The sequence below is a fragment of the Macaca nemestrina genome, chromosome 6 (genome assembly GCF_043159975.1).
Source record: "Macaca nemestrina isolate mMacNem1 chromosome 6, mMacNem.hap1, whole genome shotgun sequence".
Taxonomy (NCBI): Eukaryota; Metazoa; Chordata; class Mammalia; order Primates; family Cercopithecidae; genus Macaca; species Macaca nemestrina.
In genome coordinates this window covers 171811066-171832390 of record NC_092130.1, presented here as the reverse complement: position 1 = coordinate 171832390, position 21325 = coordinate 171811066, and the positions used below count along the sequence as shown (strand labels likewise).

Below are 21325 nucleotides of genomic sequence, written 5' to 3'. Positions count from 1 at the left end.
GGTAGAGCTTACATGAGAAGGCGGGGGCAGAAGTTATATAAAATAGATAAACAAAATATGTCACATATCAGACAGTGTTAAGTTCTTTGGAAGAAAAGCAATAAAGCAGAGAAGGAAAATAGATAATAGCAGGTAGACTGTTTCCATTTTAATCATTTGATCAGGAATATCTCCTGAGAAGGTAAGAGTTGAATAAACGTGAAGTAGGCCAAGGAGCGATCTTCAGGGATCTTCAGGTAAAGAGTGCTGCAGGCACAGAAAACAGTCAGAATGAAAACACTGGGCAAGGAACGTGGCTACTCTGTTCCAGGGAGAGCAAGGAGGCCAGTGAAACTGAAGCTGATGCTTGGGAGAGAAAGATAGAGAAGAGAGAGGATGAGGACAAAGAAGGGACACGTGGTGCCTGGCGGGCCAAGTGAGGAAGCTGGCTTTCCATCTGAATAAAGCAGCAGCTGGTGGAGGATTCTAAGCAGAGAGCCAATCTGGTCATTGTGTGGAGAAAAGACCATGGAGGCCCAAGAGCAGAAGCAGCGAGACGGCCGGAAGACCTGAGCACTCACGGGGACCAAGTTGCTGGGAGCTTAGCTGAGGCAGGGAGCAGTGAAGGTGTTGAGAAGTGGCAAGATTTTGGATATATGTCGAACAAAAAAACAATAACAATACGATTTGTTGACAACTGATTATGGGGTGACAGAGAAAGAGAATAATCAAATAGTATTCCAAGTGTTTCAGCCTGAGCAAGTGGAAGACTGGACTTCCCATTAATAAAATGAGGAACTCTACAGAAGGACATGGCTAGGGGATGTGGGGAGAAAAGAGCTCAGTTTGGACATGGTTAATTTGAAGACATAAATTAGACATCCAGTTGTGAGGTTAAATAGGCGGTTGAATATATAAATAATTCTGGAGCTTAGGGATAGGTTTTGGCTGCAGATAGACATGTGGGAGTAATTAGTGTGCAAATGGTACTAAAGCCATGGGACTGGAAGAGATTTCTCAATGATGAGAATGGTGGGAAAAGAGACAAGGTCCAGGCACTGAACCTTATGGGACTCCAGTGCTTGGATGGCAGGGAGATGACCATTTGAGGCTAAGATGCAAAGCCCAGAGATACGAGGTCAGGCCAGGGAAATGGAGCATCCTAAAGCCAAGTAGAGAAAGTATGTCAAGGAGGTGGGAGGGGTTGATAGTATAAAAGCTGCTAACTGTTAAGTATGATGATGACTGAGCCTCAACTGCTGGATTTAGCAACATGGCAATGATGGGTGATCTTGGCTAGACAGTGCTGAAGGAATGACTGACGGATCAGACTGGGCTCAAAAAGAAATAAAAAGACAGAAATGGAAGACAAGTACAGGCAAACACTTTAAACAAAGTTTTTTTTTGTTTTTTTTTTGTTTTGTTTTGTGTGTGTTTTGTTGTTGTTGTTTTGTTTTGTTTTGTTTTAGCAAAGAGGAGAGAAATGTGTTATAACTAAAGAAAAAATTAGAGGCCACAGGTCAAATTTTCTTAAGATGGTAGATCTTTCCATTCCTATTGGAAAAAAAAAAAAAGAACAACATAGAGGGAAAAATAAAAGCTGATTATGTAGGAAAGAAAGGAAATAACTGCTTAAGTACTGTAGGAGCAAAGGAATGGGATATAGTTTGGCCAAACTAGGGCTAAGAGTTTCTATCAGAATTAATCAGTGTCCATTAGCTGGGATACTGTGATTGGCCCACTTGGGTAGGTACTTCACCTTTAAAGCATCACTGTAGTAAGGAGGCGGCCTGCAATGGAGAAAAGAGGAACAGTTCTCAAAAAGTATGTGGCCCCTGAGCTGTGAGACGGGTACCCCAATTTATATGTACTAAAAAAAAAAAATCTGAGCTACAGTAAATGACTTAGATCAACCTACCTAATTCCTCAGCACTGGAAATGTAAGTGCACTATTCTTAGATACTGTCATATGAAAATACGGTGGTATTTACTTCCCAGAATCTCCCAACCAACTTCCCAACCTTTCCTTTTTCTGCTTTGGTTTAACCAATAGTGGTTACTGCTCAGGCTTTAGACAAAAACAAATGAAATAAAATGACTCTGATTCCTTTGTGGCCTGGGAGGCTCAAAGAGACACAAACACACACAAAACCCCCATGAAAAGCTCCGCTACATAAAGCGTGAACTGATTCGGTTTGCAGCCCTGCAGCTATAGGGGCCTCTCCAATACTCAGATCCGGAAACCACAGGGCAGGAAAATCCCCCAAGTCCCATGAAATCCAAAGATCCAAACATGAGGTAATTTTTATGCCCTTAGGAAAGTTCTGCCAAAAAAAGATCTTACACACAGTGTAATCGAGAGGGCAGTATCCTTATGGGCACATGTAGATCTTCAACTCCAAGCAATTAACCTCACACACATCTGCCCCTCTAATGGGTGTCTGAGAATAAACAGCACACATCAATCCCTCCCAGCCTCACTCCATGACGAAACTAAGGAAAGAAAACGAATTCTGAACTTCACCACACAGCTGTGATTCACAAATATTTATAGTAGCCATAAAGCTGGTGACCTTCAGGAAGATAACACACTTGGCAGACATTCACCTAAACACAAGAGGGGAAAAGGCCCAAATCTCAAATAGCAGAGAACAGAGAGAGAGGCAAGATTTCCCAAGTTCCATAATGGGGGAATTCCAATGCATTCTAATGGGGATAATGGAAGCTGACAATTCTCTTGTCAGTGAACTTTGGTAAGCAGAGTGAAATGCTTGTGACAAAACAGATCAGCTCTGCACAGGCCTTTCTGGATGGCCTCACAGAGATTCTCCATCAGGCTGGCTACACAATTGGATGGGACTCAGGAGTACTGTCTACAGCCCTGTATTTCTGACATTATTAAGAACGACAGGCTAAACCTTTCTCCCAAATTACAATCACTCAGCATGTTTAAGCAAGTGTGTACCTTGTATCAACAATATACATAGAGATGCACTGAAAATATCACAAAATAAAATTCCTGTCAGGAAAGTGGCATCAAAAGAAACACTGTCAGCAACTCAGCAGGCACTTTTTTTTTCATATTTAGTCTCTTTGTCTAGTTTAAACCCCTCCTTACCTATTATCACACCCAAACCTATGTCTTCTCACTTTCCTTATTTTATAGCCAAGAAATCCAACAAAATCAAGAAAAGTAGACTGAGAGCTGAGTCTTGGTCTGATCTGTCCACAGCCAGGTGGTTATGAATCTCAGAAAGCGAGATCTAGATTCAGTCTTTTGGAACTCCTGCCCTTAACATTATTGTGTGCACATCAGCACATCACAACAAATTAATATTTTATGTCAGTGCTCGAGACTGCACAAAAGAGGACATCCACCCATACATATGTGATTTGACCAGCCTGAACTCGGTCTTCGACACCTGCCATGTAACATTTAATGCAAACACCTTAAGTTACGTACAAGAATGAGCCAAGAAGCAAAGCACTGTGATCATGATTTAATCATGGTTAATATAATGGGTTAAGTTCTATAAAAATTTTTAAAAAAGGAAATATAGTTGTTAAAATGTAGGCATAGGCTATACAAAATCTTAAAATAGAAAGTTACCTTTTCCCTAACAAAGAAGAATGAATAAAAGAATGAGAAAATTTAAGTTGTCTGGTTCTAAACTAGGTCTCTATTTGTAGAAAGGAGAAGCGTGTAGCTGGGATTTTCTCCCACTTGTACAAATATTGTTATTGTCCGAACATCCACAATAAATTAAAATTGGGGATTGATTTTTTTCAGTAAGGACAAAGAAAGGCAGAATAAAACTTTGAGAAGATTTTAAAAAGAAAAACTATATTTTAAATTTAAACTATATTTTAAATATTTAAAAACTATATTTTAAACTGGTACTGAATTAAACAGTTAAATATTTTTAATAAGATCAGAAGAAAGTAAAGAATCTTGTTAATTTTTTTTACTATTATCATTTTATAGATGAAAATGTTTTGTTTAATTCCTAAGCACTGATTAAAATCATTATCAAGAAAAAATCTGACATCACTAAAATAAACTTATTTAAATTTAAAAGGAAAAGCAACAAGCAAATGAAATAGGGGAAAAAACAGTGACAATAATGAGTTAATATACTTAATAATTAAGTCTTAAAATCTGTAAGAAAAACACTGAGTCTCTATAGCTAAACAGTTATAAAATCTGGACAAATAATTCTCACACACGTTTGTTTGTCTCTCTCTCGCTCTCTCTCTCTCTCTCTCCCCCGCTTCCCCCTCTCCTTCCTTCCTCCTTTCTCTCTTTCTCTTGCCTCTTCTCAGAGTAATGGCTAATTATCGCTTGAAAAAAAATTAGCAAAGTAACACAATGAGTAAAAAATAAAACATATAAAGAAAGAATATTATCAAATTGACCAAAATAATTAATAATAATACTCAAAGTTTTTGAGTAATGATACTCAAATTTGTTTTAGCAAAATAAATTCTCCAGCATATAAATCAAGTATAAATATCTACAATACTTTTACAAAGCCAAACTGGCAGATTTTTAAGACTCCCTGGGTTTTATGTAGTAAATCAACTATAGCTCTTCTGAGCTAATGAATTAACCCTCAATTAAAAGAAAGTATTACAATAACAATTGCTATTGGTTTTGAAGCATGTACTTCATGCACCAAATACAGTGACCGGCCCGAAGTGAGAAAGTAGGATTGGAACTCAGGCGTATGAAGTCTCCCATCACCCTTGTCTTGTGCATTTCAGCATGGTCTATGACTTTTGTGAACTGGAAGCAACATATGTTCCACAAAAGAGAGCAGGCAATGGCATTACAGTGCCTTTACATGATAGAATATTACGTATACATTAAAATAAGCGTTTTTTCTTCAATTTGCAATAATATGAGAAAGTATGTATAAGTGAAAAAGCAGTCTGAAGAATTGTATGCCTACTATTATCTCAACTCTTTAAACTGCTTATCAAAAATATTCCATAAAAGGCTCCATTAAATGCCATCTGTGATTGTCTTCGATAGAGGCATTATAGTTGAATATTCCCCTTCTTTTATATATTTTCAGTAATGAGCATTCACTACATTAATGCCCTTTAAAATTTTGTTTAATTGTAAAAATAATAATACTCCTGAAAATCTTACTGATCACATGGATGATACAGTACAAACACCTGTACTCCAGAGATCATATCTGTTTAGAGTTTGGTATATATTAATATATATTCTAGTAGACTTGATAACACACATGAACTTGTGTATAGAGATTATGTGTGTGTGTGTGTGTATTTCTTTTTTATTTTTTTATTTTATTTTATTTTATTTATTTATTTTTTTTTTTTTTTTTGAGACAGAGTCTTGCTCTGTCGCCCAGGCTGGAGTGCAGTGGCCAGATCTCAGCTCACTGCAAGCTCCGCCTCCCGGGTTTATGCCATTCTCCTGCCTCAGCCTCCCAAGTAGCTGGGACTACAGGCGCCCGCCACCTCGCCCGGCTAGTTTTTCATATTTTTTAGTAGAGACGGGGTTTCACCGTGTTAGCCAGGATGGTCTCGATCTCCTGACCTTGTGATCCGCCCGTCTCAGCCTCCCAAAGTGCTGGGATTACAGGCTTGAGCCACCGCCCCCGGCCGTGTGTGTTTATTTTTAAGAGGGGATTATATCAAATATATTATTCTGCAATTTGCTTTTCCAGTTAATAAGGAATCAAGGATAGTTTTCCATTACTTTTATGATCAGAATTTTGTTTTTTATATCATTGCCATTAAGGTGAAGCACACTTTGCCATGGCACATAGAATAAGCACCTAGGGGCCGGTGGCCCCTTGACAAAGGCATGTCTCCAAAACTTCTACTACATTATCAGGCTCTTGAGTTTGCTGCAATTATAGATTTCTAAGAATGAATGAACGAATGAATACAATAGTTCCTTGCTTAAATTGCTTAAAGAAACACAAATTAATTGGTCTTTCAATTTTCTTTGCCCATCTTTGTAAATGGTATAGTAGAGTCAAATATGCCTTTAAGTGTCAGAAATATCCTTTTGTAATAAAAATGTAAAATTTAAAACAATCATACCACAATTTATGTGGCAAAGGGTATTGCCATGTTATTTCATGGTTTAACTATGTCAATCCTGTTCAAACTCTGTCTTTGCTCATAATAGAAGAGGGATATTTGAGATCAGAACATTCTTGTTCAACATAATTATCAGACAGCCCAAGATAATTGCATGTTTACCCTAATATATATAAAAGGCAGCAATATATATATAATATATATAAAAGGCACCTTATATATAAGGGTGCAAACTAACAGTGTCACTCTTAGAAACTATGTAAAAACCAAAGTAGGAAATACCATCTAAACTTATTTCATAAATGAGTTATATATACTAGCTTAACAAAATATCAAGAAAATAATATTTATCAGGCCCTAATTTGAGCAAAGCTGTAATTTAGGTGGGACTTAGACTAACACATTTGAGGCATATAGACTATGTCAAGCAATGGAACATCAAATGCCCTTATTCCAAGGGGTAAGGTTTGCAGTTACAATACACTTCATTAAAATTTGTTGATAATTAAAACCCAAGTATCCAAGATAAATTGCATTGTGGGACTAGTACCTACTGTCCCCCGAAACACTCTCATTCACTATACTATGAGGTCTTCAGCAGTGCAAGGATCATGTTAATCATAGCTCAGAAAGCTGCTTAGCCTGGAGGCCAAATCCAGCCCGCCGCCTGTCTTTGTAATAAAGTTTTATTGTAACACAGCCATGCCCACTCACTTAAATATCTATGACTGCTTTCATACTACAATGGCAGAGTGATGCAACAAAGACTGTACAGCCTGTAAGCACTAAAATGTTTTCTCACACTTTTTAGAAAACGTTCGCCAATTCTTGATTTAGATTACTGTTTGAAAAACTGATTTCTTAATATTTGTTCTGAGCTTCTCTGTACGAGTCTGAGTATTTCCAGTAAGGAATAAAAAATAATGTCTGACTGTGCTTATTCCAGGGAGGCATTGTTAGTGCTAAGAGGCAGTTTTGTGTAAAGGTTAAGAAGATAGAATCAAATCCCAGCTCTGCCTCTGACTCACTGCAAATCTCAGGCAGATTACTTAAGCTTTTGGTGCCTCCATTTCCTTATCTTTAAAACAGTGACCATAATAACAGAATCCTGAAAGGTTGTTATGAGAATTGAAAACATCTCAGCGCAGGGCCTGGCACACAGTGAGGACTTATATTAGCTAATAACTCTACCTATCACATATCATGATGACCACTGAGCATCCAAAGCGAGCCAACACAGGCTCCATGTGGTCATTCTTCCAGCTCTCAGGTGTTGTGGTTCTCCACGGAGGAGGGAACAGGAGTTTCCAGTTAAGACACTATGTGAACCTGAATCTACGTGGGCTGGAGAAACATGCAAAATGCAGACATCTGTTTCTTCTGCAAAACGTAAGGACGACACAGGAGAGCCTCTCATCTCAGCTGAGCACATCTACACATCTATACAGAGGGCCCGGCTCTGAGACCCATCTAGCCTCCTTCCTCATAGAAGAAAACAGGGACTGGGAATTCATAATCCGAGAGTGGGAATGGTCACCAGTTATTCAGAAAATCTCTTGGTTATCTAAAATCAGCAAAGCACTTTGTGAATTGGGAAGAAATATAAGCCTGTCCACAATGAGACGGTCATTTAGTTAGGGAGAAAAATAAATAAGTCAACAAACAAAGGCAGTGTCTTTGCAGTGACTAGTAAATGGAATGATACCGTCACTTTCCCTCACTTTACTTGTTCCTCCCCTACACCACCAGCCCTCTATCCCCCTTCACCCCTTCCTTTCTTCTAGTCTTCCCAGAAAGTGGCAACACCTAGGTCTCAAGTGCTTAGGAAAGGCTCCAGTAAAGCCAGCATTTATGAGCCAGCCTTTGCAAGATCCAAACAAGCACAGTTGGTGGTAGGAACAGATCACTGGCCCCAGGAAGGAGGAAATTGTGTGGAGGCCTGACCAGGAGGATCCCTGAGAGTATCATGAGAGGTTTAGGGCTCACCCAGTAGGTGCAGGGGACCGTAGAATGTCCCAGAACAGGAAGTGAGATGACAGTGGTATGCACTGCAAATAAGTGGGGGGCAGAGCACAGAGGTAACCACAAGAGACAAAACTGAAACCCGGTAGGCAGTCACACTGGGGCACAGAAGACTCTAAGAAGCATCTAAGCCTTTTCATGTCTTCAGGTTCCTGAGTGATGTAGCGGTGGCACACGACCAAAATTGTTTTACTTGAAAGGTTTCTCTATCTGAAAGCTTGCTCATTCACTCTTTTTTATTTCTTTCTTTCTTTCTTTTTTATTTATTTATTTATTTATTTTTGAGGTGGAGTCCTGCTCTGTCACTCAGGCTGGAGTGCAGTGGTCTATCTCAGCTCACTGCAAACTCTGCCTCCTGGGTTCAAGCGATTCTTGTGTCTCAGCCTCCCAAGGAGCTGGGATTACAGGCACGTACCACCACGCCAGGCTAATTTTTGTATTTTTAGTAGAGATGGAGTTTCACCATGTTGGCCAGGCTGGAACTCCTGACCTCAGGTGATCCACCCTCCTTGGCCTCCCAAAATGCTGGGATTACAGGCGTGAGCCACCACACCCGGCCCACCTTCGTTTTTAATAACAGAAGTAAAGCTCATAAGCTGGCAAAAATATTTCAGTCTGTAATATTTTTGGTTTCTTCCCTTCTCATTTAGATGTCTCACTTACCAAGGAGAGAGAGGATGGAGGCCGCGTTTCCTCAGTCATGAATCACACTGACTCCACAGCCATGTGGGCACTCTGGCCCAAGTCTCACACACCAACCCTTCAAAAAAGAAAACAGAGAGATCCAGTCAACCATTTTAAAAGAGGACGTGGTCATTGGTGATGAATTCTATGAAGTTCCATTAAAGCCTGAACAATCAGCACAAGCTGCTTTAGCCACGTAGGATTAGAGCAGTGACGCAGGACAGCTTGGCATCACAATCATGCTACCCTAGTTCAGGATCGTGTGCACTAACAGATTCTTTGTCTTCAGAAAAGGAGAAATGAACGTTTAAATGCTGTTAACAGATGAAATAACTCTCATGAAACATCCAAAAGAACCATTATTTCAAACCCATTGAAATTATCTCAAGCAGTCTGAAAATTAAATTAAGATTCATTATATGAATTTATCCATTTCATGATGACTCATTCCATTTTTTGGAACACATGGTACCTTATACAATGCATTTCAAAAACAGGAGATAAAGGCAGAAGCACAAACTCTGCTAGAAATGTGAGTTTATATTTTTATTTACATATTAATTTATTAGGTACACAGTTATGAGGCTTTATAGAAAAAGAATGATACATCATGAATAACAAGCCACTTTGCCAAAACCAAGTAAACCTGTCCAATCTCCTCATTCAATTTAATATACAAAAATTCTGAAAACTCGATATTGTCATTGAATGGAAAGATGACCACAAAACACAAGCCTCCCTAGAAACATGAATGCCAGAAGCTGAAAATACAGGTGACTTTCCATCTATGATCCATATGAGAAATGTGTTCATCACCAGTGAAGGACGCCTGACTTCAAATACTGCATTTCAGGGCTCATGCTTTTTTCTGTTCACCTCATTCATCTGGTTTCTCTCTTCTCTTCCCAGGTGGCAGCTTCTGACTGCTATAGATGTGAAACACCCTGACATTCTTCCTCCCCACCCTGATGAAGGGAAAATTGGAGAAAGAACTTCCCAGAACATTCTGGCTGTCCCTCTAGGCAGTGATTCCCACGCGGTCAGCTTCAGTCATGATCCAAGGCCATCTGCCTGCAGAAAATGAACTGAACAACAGCAGCTGGAAATTTATAAAATTGTATACCTGCTGAATTGCCATTTCAGAAGCCCTAGGGTTCAGAGGCCAGGGAACAGGACAAGGTGGCACTACCTCTCCATGAGGCTCCCTTCCTCCAGGACGGGCCTTTGGTATGTTCATGTGAAGCAAGGGGGTGACCCAGGGCAACACACTGGGACATGCCTGCCTGAGACACCCCAGCAGCCCAGGCACCCTCACATCGTGCAGCACAGCCAACCCTCCAGTCCCAGCAGAGTCTTCGAAAGTCGGTGACATCATCCTTTGGACAGGACAAAGTGCAGATGCAAATCCTTGAAGCCAAAAGAGGAGCCAGGGAAGAACACTCAGTCTCAGAAATATTCCTAAGAGCGGCCAATTGCTTTTTCACGACATCACTAATATCACCTTTGGGTGTGGCAACAAAATATGTTAGTTGAAACTTCTTTATTAAATGGCATGTTTGAATACACAAGCTTCCTCTCTCCAGTCCTAAAATCTGTTTTACGACAATTATTACTAAAACATCCTTATAGCTGTTTAGATCTGAGTTGAAATTTAAGTAATAAAGTTTGAAAGATTCTCTGGTTACTGCCATGAATAGCTGGCAATTTCTGTAAGTTCCCACGTCTCAGAACTACATTAAAAACAGGGCTAATAGGTCTCCTGCCTCCCTCAGTGAGGTCACAAATGAGCTGATGTGACCCCTCAGCTGGACAGCAAAACCACACCTGCAGAATATGGGTCAGTCTCTTAAATGACAGAGACTGGGGCCAAAAAGAACATTGTAAGAATTCACAATCAGTAACACAACCAGAAAGCAAATACTGCAGGAAGAAGACATCCCTGCTGAATTCAGCACGGACAGCCCACAGCCTGGACTGCCAGACAGTCCTGGTCCAACCAACAGACTCCAAAACCCAGCCTCTTCCTTGTGGAAAAGCAATACCCACAGGACAGAGCTCTCTTGGCTTGGGGGAAAACACAGCTTCCTATAGAATATGATGTCTAAACAGGAAATCGGTCCCAGCAGCAGGATTCAACGGTGTCCACCCAAAAGGGTTGTTACTATGCCTGTGTTTACATAAATGGTGAAAAAGATATTTTACCAGCCTAGTGCTTGTCAGCCAAGTGAACAGTATTGGGACTTTCTACTCCTGCGGGTCAGCCCTTGCCTGGGGAAGACAGGGTGCTCACCAGGACACCCACGTGTGCGTGGGAGCGTGCACTCAGGAGCTGAAACAACAGTAACAATGCGGAGACCTTGAGTTGGAGCCAAGCTAGAGGAACAGACAACCATTCTTGCAGGTCCAGAAGCAGACACCCCCTGTCCTCTCCCAGCAAGGTCGTAAATTAGCCAGTGCACTAATCATAAATCACTGACATATTTTCTAGAAAACTGAGAAGAAAGCCAAAAGGCAAAGGAATTACATAGCCCCAGAGGCTCACCCCAGACTGGAAGTTGGAATTTTTTTTTTTTTTTAATACTTTAAGTTCTAGGGTACATGTGCATAACGTGCAGGTTTGTTACATATGTATACTTGTGCCATGTTGCTGTGCTGCACCCATCAACTCGTCATTTACATCAGGTATAACTCCCAATGCAATCCCTCCCCGCTCCCCCCTCCCCCCTCCCCATGATAGGCCCCAGTGTGTGATGTTCCCCTTCCCGAGTCCAAGTGATCTCATTGTTCAGTTCCCACCTATGAGTGAGAACATGCGGTGTTTGGTTTTCTGTTCTTGTGATAGTTTGCTAAGAATGATGGTTTCCAGCTGCATCCATGTCCCTACAAAGGACACAAACTCATCCTTTTTGATGGCTGCATAGTATTCCATCGTGTATATGTGCCACATTTTCTTAATCCAGTCTGTCACTGATGGACATTTGGGTTGATTCCAAGTCTTTGCTATTGTGAATAGTGCCGCAATAAACATACGTGTGCATGTGTCTTTATAGCAGCATGATTTATAATCCTTTGGGTATATACCCAGTAATGGGATGGCTGGGTCATATGGTACATCTAGTTCTAGATCCTTGAGGAATCGCCATACTGTTTTCCATAATGGTTGAACTAGTTTACAATCCCACCAACAGTGTAAGTGTCGCTTAAAAATTTTCCAACTACACCGGAAGTTGGAAAATTTTTAAGCGACACTTAACTACCCATTTAATAAGAAACTGCTTATTTTTTGTAAATGTAGAAATTTCTCTATTTGACTCAATTCCATATTACCCTTATTCTTTTCTCTTTTAGCTTAGCACTAACCTTGGTACGAACAACCTCTGAAATCCTGAGTCATAATTTTCAGAGTTCTGCTTATTAAAAATGCCACCATGAACATACATGTGCAGAATTATCATGACAACACTTTTGATTTACAAACAGTAACTCTTTCCCAGAAGTTTTGCCCTGTGGCCACCTACGCTCTTCAAATTGTCTCTAAATGGAACGACATGAAGAAGATTCCATATCAATTATAACTCACTAAGTGCTCATCAGCACATGACTTTCTGCGAAAATATGCCACCTCTTCCCTGCCCAGCTTACTCAGAATGAGGTAAGATGTAGACTTAAACATTATTTTGGACACGAAAGGTGAGCTGAGTGGTAGCCTTTATCCTGAAGATACATGACAGAAATGTACATGCCAGGCCAGTCTTACGAGCTGAATTTAGAAACTGTACAACAGTAAGATTACACTGGAAATAAAAATAGAAAAGACCGCCTGGCATCAGAAAGTTTAGTGGAGTGATGAAAAGAAACCCTAAAAGATATAGGTTCAAGAAACCTAAGAACTGCTAGGCCAGCATTTCCCAAAGGCAAGAATTCCGCCAGTGGCCATGGTGTTTAATTGACAGGCTTCTCAACATCAGTCCCTCAGTTAATCACCATGCACAGCGCAGCCCCATGGCCACCCTTGGTGGGTGTTTAGAAGACAAAGCAAGAAACTATTACACTCTCAGGAGCTCTCTATATGATTTTTCTGCTATGTAGTTCAGTAAATACTATAAATTGGAGGAAAGAAAAGTTACTTACAGGCAGAAGAGTCAAGGAAAAGATTTCTGAAAATGGGAAATGTGATGTGGGCTCCGAGGGATAAGTAGGAGATAAGGAGTCTATTAAAAGAGATGCTGAAGTATGTTTTAGTGGGTGCATTGCAGGTGAAACAAACAGTGGATGAGGGAGGGACAGCTGAAAGTCATCAGGTATAAGAGAAGAGCCATTTAGGCCAGCACCATGGTGAGTTAAAGCATGAGTTCCTGGTACCCTGGAGTTGAGTGGAAACCCCACCACGGCGTCCACCACAATAAGAGTTTGTAGGAGTGCAAACTGAATGAGATAGGTGAAAGAAAGTGATCCCACAAAGGTAAAAATCTGGACTGCAAAGCCAGGAGAATCACAGACAGAAAGCTGGCCTCATGCTCAAGTCTCTGGAGGAAGACAAGGAAGTAAACAGGAGGGTGGATTCCAGGTGAGAGGCCAAGGAGCAGGGAGGGTGGCCTCAGGAGTGTGTGGAGGCAGCCAGCATCGGCTAGCAGGAGCATGTGCCACGATGACTACCTGCAAGGTCACTCACATGCAAGGGCATGGATGGATGGCCCAAAACAGCCACTCCAGACAGCTAAGACATGGGAAAAGTATATGACACACAGATCGTAGGGAATGTTAACATGAGAAAGAGATGAGACTTCATCCAAAGGAAGGCAGAGTCACTGAAGGTTCAGTGGAATGTCAGGGTGAGCAAACTTTGGGAGGGTGAATATGGCAGCTCTGCAGAGGATGCACAATACAAGAAGGGGAGAAACTGGGGCAAAAAGCTGCCACCAGAGAACTCCAAGTATGAGGAGAATTACAGTAAAGGATGCACCTTGCCCTTGCCAAGTTCCTGGGAAATCACCTCTAAGACCTTAGAATGTCCTGCCTGATGAGAGACTTTGTTTTAGGGGAGCTTTAGGCCACACAGATAGTCTAGGCTAACTATGTGGTTAATGGCTGAGGGCTTGGGCCTCCCTGGATTAATCTAGCCGTGTCTATGTGGTCAATTCTCAATAAAAACTCAGGACACCAAGGCTCAGGTGAAGTCACCTGGTTGGCAATACCCCATGCATGTTGCCATATATCCTTGTAGGGGAAGAAGCACTGTCCATGTGTCTCCACCAGAAAGAGACCATCAGAAGCTCCTGGCCAGCCTCTCCCGGACTCCAGCTGTGCACCTTTTCCACAGCTGGAGTGTAAAGGGTACTGCTGTACCCTTTGACTGAGATCAACCATAATCACTAATACAACAGGTTTTATACATTCTTAGAGTTCTTCAAGCAAGTCATTGATCCTGAGGATGGCCATAAGCCACATGGCAAACACGGTCAGGGGACCCCACATGACTAAGTGTGCAGCTTGGACCCTAAACGTCAACATTTAAAACCCAGGAGCAACAAATGGCATATCACATTGGAATTATTCACAAAGAAAATATATTCCACATTCCCAGAAATATATTAGCCTTCTAAAATAGATTTTAAAATATGCTAAATAAAAAGACAAAACATCACAGTCCATTTTTGCAAAGAATCACTTATATAGAAACATCAGTCTAAAAACTCAGCATGTACTTACTGAGGAATGAATGTTCTTGAATTTAGGGCAATAACCTAAATGACGAAAATCAGAATTTTCTCAGTAGGAATTAAAATACAAAATGAGTAAAGGGCATTATTTTTGGAAGTGCCTTCATCCAGTGCCACTGGTTTGACTGAAAGGAACTATGCGGAGGACCCAGCACTCAGAGGTGGGCTGTGGGATAATGAAATGCCATTCACTCTGGCTGTAAGCACTGCAACCCTTTCTGTCACTGTCCCTAGCCCGGCTGTCCAGGCTTCCATGAGGTCACCTCTGACAGCCTCTGTCACTTGTTCCACATAGGTGGTCTCCACACAAATGCGCTTAGATAAATCAACACTGGACATTTAGGATAACAATGTCCCTTGAAAGAATGGCAATCTCTGTGTTGGGGATCCTTGGAAACCCCAGGCACTCAAGAAAACAAAGAGTGTGTGACAGGAACAGAGAACAAGCCTTTGAGGCAAAAGTGGTAGGGAAGAAAGCAGAGAGAGGGGAGGGGGAAGGAAGAGCAAGACAAAAGGAAGAGGGGGAAGAAAAATACACTACAAGCAGGTACAGGGGTAACAGGATGTCCTGAAATAGTGCAGCCTACCGAAAAATATGATATAATCTATCATTATAAAATGGATCTTTATTGTTTCCTTCAACTTTTGTTAAAATAAATTTTATGGAAAATTGAGGTTTACAATATGATGTAATGGTGACATATAGATAGTAAAATGGTTACCATAGTGAAGCAAATTAACATATTTATCATCTCACATAGTCATATTTTTTGAGGTAAGAGCAGCTAAAATCTACTTATTTCACAAAAGTTCTAAATACCATATAATTTTATTAGCTATGGTTCTCACACCTGCATTAGATGTCTTTGAAGGATACAAATAACAGCAATGTCAGCTTCAGGTACGAGGGAGGCAGGACAGTTCCTGGCCATTCCCTTCCACTGGCAGAACGTCTGCTGTCACCTGCCACCACATTCCTGAGCAAATATTCCAGCATTCAAGGAAACAATTTGAAAAGGAAAAGCAAAATGCACAAAAGCTTGAGGTGATGAAGAAATTGTACGATGAAGGCAGCAGCCAGCCCCAGCCACTCTTACCACGGTCCAGGGAGCAGCCGCGTACCCCTCCCCTTCTCTCCTTTACAGGCCAGCACTGGTTGGGGTCAGAAGCTGGTCCGTGGAACAAGTCCATTGAGACTCCCAAATATAAGATTGCTGGCCACTTTACATTCAAGACAGGGTCAGGACTCAAATGAAAAATGGGGTAATTTTTAAAGATAGATCTCTGGATTTGTTCAATATCACCACTTAAATTTTTTTTAGTGTTTTTTCTTTAATTTTTTATTTAATTTCCATAGGTTATTGGGAAACAGGTGGTGTTTGGTTATATGAGTAAGTTCTTTTGTGGTGATTTGTGAGATTTTGGTGCACCCATCACCCGAGCAGTATACACTGTACCCTATTTGTAGTATTTTATCCCTCACCACCTCCCACCCTTTCCCCCGAGTCCCCAAAGGCCATTGTGTAATTCTTACGCCTTTGCATCCTCATAACTTAGCTCCCACTTATAAATAAGAACATATGATGTTTGGTTTTCCATTCCTGCATTACTTCACTTAGAATAATATTCTCTAATCTCATCCAGGTCACTGTGAATGCCATGAATTCATTCCTGTTTATGGCTGAGTAGTATTCCATTGTATAGATATACCACAGTTTCTTTATCCACTTGTTCATTGGTGAGCACTTGGACTGGTTCCACATTTTTGCAATTGTGAATTGTGCTCCTATAAACATGCATGTGCAAGTATCTTTTTCATATGGTGACTTATTTTCCTTTGGGTAGATACCCAGTAGTTGCAACACCTAAATTTTGAACAGTATTTGACATTTTGATGTCTAAGTGCTGACAGCAGAGTTAGAAAGAGATAGGATATAGTAGGCCCAGCTCTTAAAGGTTTTTCTTTCTTTTTTTTTTTTTTTTTTTTTTGAGACAGAGTCTTGCTCTGTTGCCCAGGCTGGGGTGCAGTGGCCGGATCTCAGCTCACTGCAAGCTCCGCCTCCCGGGTTTAGACCATTCTCCTGCCTCAGCCTCCCGAGTAGCTGGGACTACAGGCGCCCGCCACCTCGCCCGGCTAGTTTTTTTTTTTTTTGTATTTTTTAGTAGAGACGGGGTTTCACCGTGTTAGCCAGGATGGTCTCGATCTCCTGACCTCGTGATCCGCCCGTCTCGGCCTCCCAAAGTGCTGGGATTACAGGCTTGAGCCACCGCACCCGGCCAAGGTTTTTCTTTCTTAATGATGTTCCTTTGCCGCTTGGTTTGCCTGCACCGGCCTAAATACAGAATCTGTGCATGACCCCAGCCAAGCTCTGCACAGACAAACAGGTTCTGAATGAAGTCGTGTCTCTAGCAGGGACAGCACTGATGCAAACACCCGTGGCTTTAGAAAGTTAGAGACCTTACACAAACTGCGGGACAAATGTACAGAGAGAGCACACACACATATTTATAATCAGATCATTATAGATATAAAATGCAACAATATTGCATTCCAATAAGCAAATAAATGGCCTTACTTTCCACATCAGCTTGTATGTCCAATCAGAGACTTTTTCCCGTATCCCAGTTTAGCACACTGGGTGTTATGTTGAATGACATGCGTAAGACCACAATGATATGGGAGGTCTCTGCCCTCAAGGAATTCAGCCTTTGGAATCGCTTTTCCCCAAATCACAAACAATCTCATTAGCAACCAGCTGATATTTGATCTAGAAATAATTCCACATATTTATCAAGAACATTTAATAAAGAATCCCTTCAGTAAATATTTCTCATGCCATTAAAAAAAAAAAAAAAAGAAAGTGTCAGATGTTGAGATTGCCCTTCACTGAGTCTCTGGCTCCCACAGGGCCAAAGTAAGAACACCTGGCGACCAGTCCCAAAGGTCAAGGCCTCATGGACAGTAAGTCCTCACGTGATGACAGATGACCTCACACCTAGGTCATTTAATCATGCAAACATCTGCCTCGATGACTGGCAGGGGCAAGTGCGACTTTCCTGTACAGAAGAGCAGGCACTTCTACAAGTTGTATCCAAAGAGTAAGATGGCATGAAAGAGATACACTCTTCCCACTTGGAGCCTTCATGCCCAGATCCAGCTTGAGACCCCTCTCTCCATCAGACAGTAGTCAGTGTGAATGGAATGATCTAGAAATATTAAACATAACTCAGACCTAAAGAAGAATAAACAAAGTAACAGGGGATTTTGTTCCTCAAAGCATTGACTAATCCTAACAACAGTTTGGGAGGAAGAAATCCAATTGTTTTCCATTCTGTCTTCATGCAGATTATCCTTTGGTGAATATTTAAAGCTAGTAGAAATAGCTGGTCCTCAGTATTGCCTCAGTAACGGAAATAAAGCTGGAGTAAACACTTCCTATTTCATTACTCCCACACGAGACAATGATGTGTTCTGAGCTGCAAAGAGGCATGGGGGCTGAGGAAAAGAAAGACAGGGGCAAAAATGACTTCTTTATTAAAGCAAACAGGTTGCCAAAAACTAAGCAACTGCTCAAAATGAGCAATTTCTGTTATGGGCTCTCTAAGGACACCAGGGCCTCAGAATAGTGAATACTTTCTTATTTCAGCCACCATGTGCCAGATTTTCAAAGGGCAGGCTCACTTTTCATGCAGGCAATTTTGAAGCGCTTGCACAAGTGGTTAATTTGCATGGACAACCGGCCTCTGGGCTTCCACTCTGACAGCTAAATTGATCAATCCTTTGTAGAGGAAAATCTCAGAGCCCAGGAAAAAACGGTGTCTGAGACCCTTTGAAAAATGTGGTCTCTCAATTCCTACTTATTCAGAACTACACATCCAACAAGACTGACTCTGTAAGCAGCAGTTTGCCCACACAGAGGAGACTCAAGATTTAACTCTAGACCTAAAGTTAAGATTTAATTCTAATATTAAGATTTAACTCTTTAAAAAATTATTTAACTTCTCTTGTTACTTAACTATCTCTGTTAAAACATTAAAAAAAAAAAAATGGGCTGGGTTCTTATATCAACCCTTGGGTCATTACATAGAAGAGCAAAATGCCTGCCACAGATTAAACCACATCTGACACCAAACCTTTCTCAGAGAAAAAGCTGAGCTGAGGCAGACAGGTCTGTTGAGAAATATGAAAACAGAGAGGAGCTCATTTATCCCATAAAAGTTGGCTAACTGAAATTCACAATGAATTATTAGTGAAATGGCAATTGATAAAATCATTCAGAAATATATTTTCCTAAAAACAGAAGAGGCAGTAGATTTTCAGAAGTTTCCAACTACAAACTCAGAAAAGAGAAATGAAAGGATGTGCTCCTTCGACTCTGTAATGGAAAGGAGATTAGTATAAACCCGTGCAAGCCAATCCAATGTGCATATTGGGCTCTCCGTGACTTCACTTATTTTAGATACTTAAGCCCTAGTGTCACTGTTTTACATGGTATATACAATGATCTTGGCCAAGCCAATTGTGTTTTGCCTTGGAAGACAAACTCTGGTGTTCTATTCTGGCTTAAATCTAGCAAATGCTCTGGAGTCGTTTTAGAATGTTTGCTTCTTTGAATACATGAAAAAGAAGACTTTTAAATCCTTCTGAATCAGTCCCAATGACCTGTTGGGTCTTTCATCGTCCAAGATGGGCACCAAGGCCTAAAGAAGAAAAAAGCATCCCACTTTCGCATTACGGCATGCAGGCTAGTTGCTCAGGAATGTGAATCATTCCACCTAAACATTCGTTTCATGTTTTATAGAGAACTTAACACTATACGAATCCCTGAGTGTGTTGCATAACCAAAAATCTAATTCTGTTCTATTTGTCATCCTCTCAATATAAATTAGTGATTAAAAAGGAGAAATAAGCTACAACACAACAAAACAGATGGTGTCTTACCTTCCTATAAACACTGCTGTGTTTAGAGAGTTTACACATGTGGGGGAATGTAATGACTTATTTTTTTCACATTTGGCAGTGAGTCATGTCATCCATTTTAGCACAAACTGTCCTGAAACTTCCTCCCAAATGAAGACATGGAACAGTTTCACTAATATGCAAAAGCACCCATGCCAGCTGCCTTTGATTAGTCATGGTGCCTCTCTGCCCACTCTGCAGCCTTCATCTAGGAGAAAACCTGATCCAGTCGGACACCCAAACAGAACCAAAAGGTCAGCATGTCCTGAAGTCAACCTGCTGGGGAAGTGGATGCACTTTTGGAGGGGCCAAGATGCTTCTTCCCTTTGTTTTCCAACACATACCCTTAAAAATTCAACCCAGGAACTTGATTTAACAGTGTCCTCTTTACTTTGAACACTCTCCCCAACCTTGCTGAGCTATCCTGCGGACCTAACATACAGAGTTGGAAGAGAAACCATGAATAATCTCAGGAAAGTTCTAACTTCACCAATTATTAAAGGAGCCAGAGTCCATCCCAACTGCCAACATTCAATGGAAGTCCACTCTGTGAAACTCAATGGGAAGGAAACAAGACCAATCTGAAATGCAAACCATGTTTGACAAAACTGTGTTTCATTATTTTACACAGACAGTGCTTAGGGCTATGCCTGACACATGGTAAACCCCTAGCAGGGAGTTAGCCCCGCCCTTTCTGCCTATCCCAACAATGGAATTGGGTTTATGTTTCCCATTCATTATCTGTCAAGACAACTCCTCCCCTCCCTCTGTGCCATGAACAGTATTAAACTCACGGCTGGTGTTACTCAGCTTTTTGGTTTTGATTTGCTAAGCCATTGAGATAGTAACACCTCTCCTGGTGGTACCCGTGAAGTTTATTTATGAAACTAAATCCAAATCTCTGTAATTCTTGTTCTTTAGATTTTCTCTTATTGGCTTGACTTCATCACTGAAGCCATTCATCCTAACAGCCTTGCCTGCTGGCTCTCTGAAATCCAGGTGGCCCTGACATCCCAGTGTGATGTGGTTGCCTCTCCTCTGTGACGGTGACACTTGATACTGGCCTTTCTGTTTCTCCCATCACCCTCCATTGTTTACTTCTCTGTCTCCTGGTCAAGGGCGGGCTTCTGTCTTAGTCAGCTGACTTTGCATTCCCAAGGCCATGCCCAAGTAAATGAGCATATTCAAGAATAACTGTTTAGTTGGTGGGAATGGAAATTAATTCAACCATTTGGAAGACAGTGTGGTGATTCCTCAAAGACCTAGAGGCAGAAATACCATTTGACCCAGCAATTTCATTACTGAGCATGTACCCAAAGGAATATAAATCATTCTGTTATAAAGATACATGTACCCGTATGTTCATTGCAGTACTACTCACAATAGCAAAGACATGGAATCAATCTAAATGCCCATCAGTGATAGCCTGGATAAAGAAAATGGGGTACACGTACATCATGGAATACTATGTAGCCGTTAATGGGGACAAGATCATGAACTCTGCAGGGACATGGATGAGGTTGGAAGCCATTACCCTCAGCAAACTAATGCAGAAACAGAAAACCAAACACCACATGTTCTCACTTACAAGTGGTAGGTGAACAATGAGAATGCATGGATATATGGGGGGGAACAACACACATTGGGACCTGTTGGGAGTATGGGGGAGGGAGAGCATCAGGAAGAATAGCTAATGGACGCTGGGCTTAATATCTAGGCGATGGGTTGACCTGTGCAACAAACCACCATGACACATGTTTACCTCTTCAATAAACCTACGCATCCTGCACATGCACCCTGGAACTTAAAATAAAAGTTGAAGAAAGAAAAAAGAAAAAAAAGAACAACAGTTTGATGAACATTTCTCACTTTTATC

At 41.1% G+C, this 21325-nt stretch overlaps 1 protein-coding gene across 6 annotated transcripts in view; it reads right to left on the bottom strand.

The window, feature by feature from the left end:
- Nucleotides 1-21325, bottom strand: part of LOC105489489 (semaphorin 5A) — a 512498-nt gene that overhangs the window by 390295 nt on the left and 100878 nt on the right. For all 6 annotated transcript variants that reach the window (XM_011754315.3, XM_011754312.3, XM_011754314.2 and 3 more), the window contains exon 2: nucleotides 8749-8845. The gene's annotated coding sequence lies outside the window, so the exon portion shown is untranslated. The remainder of the gene's footprint in view (nucleotides 1-8748; nucleotides 8846-21325) is intronic.